We start from the raw sequence: 1,717 nt of genomic DNA, 5'->3' as shown, positions 1-1,717 counted from the left end.
ATTTGTCAATTTTAACGAGTACATCTTCAATAATCCCCCTAAGAAATCTGATTGTTTTATCGGCTAATTGAATACTCATCCTAGTTTGTTTGGGTTTCCCAAGACCTAGTTGCTTAAACATTTTGTAGGGCATGACATTGATACTAGCCCCTAAATCAGCCAAAGCATTATTAACATCTAGGATACCAATTAAACAGGGAATCGTAAAACTTCCTGGATCTTTTAATTTGTTGGCTAGCTTATTCTGTAGTATGGCTAAGCAAACCGCATTGAGCTTCACATGCAATATCTTATCCAACTTCTACTTATTTGTTAAAAGCTCCTTTAAAAATTTGACTGAGTTTGGCATCTGCGAAAGAGCTTCAATAAATGGTAAGTTAATATGTAACTTCTTTAATAATTTAAGGAATTTACCGAATTGTTCTTCTGTGCGGTCTTTCCTTGTCACGTTTGGGTATGACACACGAGGTTTGTATTCTTTACTATCGGTTTCTGATCATTGTGGTCCACCTCACCTTTACCTTTACTTACCACAGTTTCTTGCCTCGGTTCTGGTTCAAGTGCAACTAACCCTTCCTCATCTTGAATGGTAATTGCATTGATTTGCTCCCTTGGGTTAGATTCAGTGTTACTGAGCAGACTACCTTGTGGTCATTCATATATCAATTTAGCGAGCTGACCTATATGAGTTTCGAGCCCTTTGATCGATGCTTGTTGATTTTTAAGTGCTATCTCGGTATTCTAAAAATGAGTTTCTGACACCGAGATGAATTTTGTTAGCATCTCTTCAAGGTTCAATTTTTTCTCTTGTTGGTAGGGTGGTTGTTGGAAACCTGGAGGTGGTGGTGGTCTCTGATTCCCTTGGCCTCCCCATGAAAAATTTGGATGGTTCCTCCAACCTGCATTGTAAGTATTACTTTAAGGATTATTTTGAGATCGAGGATTATTACCCATGTAATTTAACTGGTCGTTCTCTATGCTGTGGCCATAGAGTGGGTATTCTGAATTGCTTGATCCACCTCCACTTGATTCGCACTGCATTATGGGTCAATCTGTGAAGAGCCAAGAAAACCGTCAATTTTTCTATTCAAAAGTTCTACCTAATTAGAGAGCATGGTGACTGAATCGACGTTAAAAATGACGACTATTTTTGTCCTCATGACTTGCCACTGATAATTATTCAGTGACATCTCTTCTATAAATTCATAAGCATGCTCAGGTGTCTTATTATTGATAGTTCCACCAGCGGCCGCGTCAATCATCTGCCGAGTCGAAGGATTTAGGCTATTATGAAATGTTTGAACCTGTAGCCAGAGTGGTAACCCATGGTGAGGGAATCTTCACAGAAGGTCCTTGTATCTCTCCCATGCTTCGTAAAGTGTTTCTAAATCCATCTGTAGAAAAGAGGAGATATCATTATGTAATTTAGCTATTTTAGCCGACGAAAAATATTTTAATATAAACTTTTCGGTCATTTGTTCCCAAGTAGTGATTAACCCTCTTGGTAACGAGTTCAACCACTATTTAGCTTTGTTCCTCAATGAAAAATGAAATAAATGAAGACGAATGGCATCATCAGAGACGCCATTGGTTTTAAAAGTGTCGCAAAACTCTAAGAAATTTGCCAAGTGAGCGTTGGGATCCTCATCCTGCAAGCCATCAAACTGAACAAACTGTCGGATCATTTGAATGGTGTTAGGTTTTAGTTCAAAATTAT

The 1,717-nt window shown here is 38.3% G+C and overlaps 1 non-coding gene across 1 annotated transcript; it reads left to right on the top strand.

The window, feature by feature from the left end:
* The first annotated feature begins 1,320 nt into the window (after positions 1-1,320).
* On the top strand, positions 1,321-1,426 carry LOC121210555 (small nucleolar RNA R71). Its single transcript, XR_005905671.1, has one exon. It is a non-coding gene; the product is annotated as a small nucleolar RNA R71 (small nucleolar RNA).
* The last annotated feature ends 291 nt before the right edge of the window (positions 1,427-1,717 follow it).

Source organism: Gossypium hirsutum, chromosome A11, assembly GCF_007990345.1.
Source record: "Gossypium hirsutum isolate 1008001.06 chromosome A11, Gossypium_hirsutum_v2.1, whole genome shotgun sequence".
Taxonomy (NCBI): Eukaryota; Viridiplantae; Streptophyta; class Magnoliopsida; order Malvales; family Malvaceae; genus Gossypium; species Gossypium hirsutum.
Note: the sequence above shows the minus strand (reverse complement) of the source record. Positions and strands in the feature narration are given on the sequence as shown.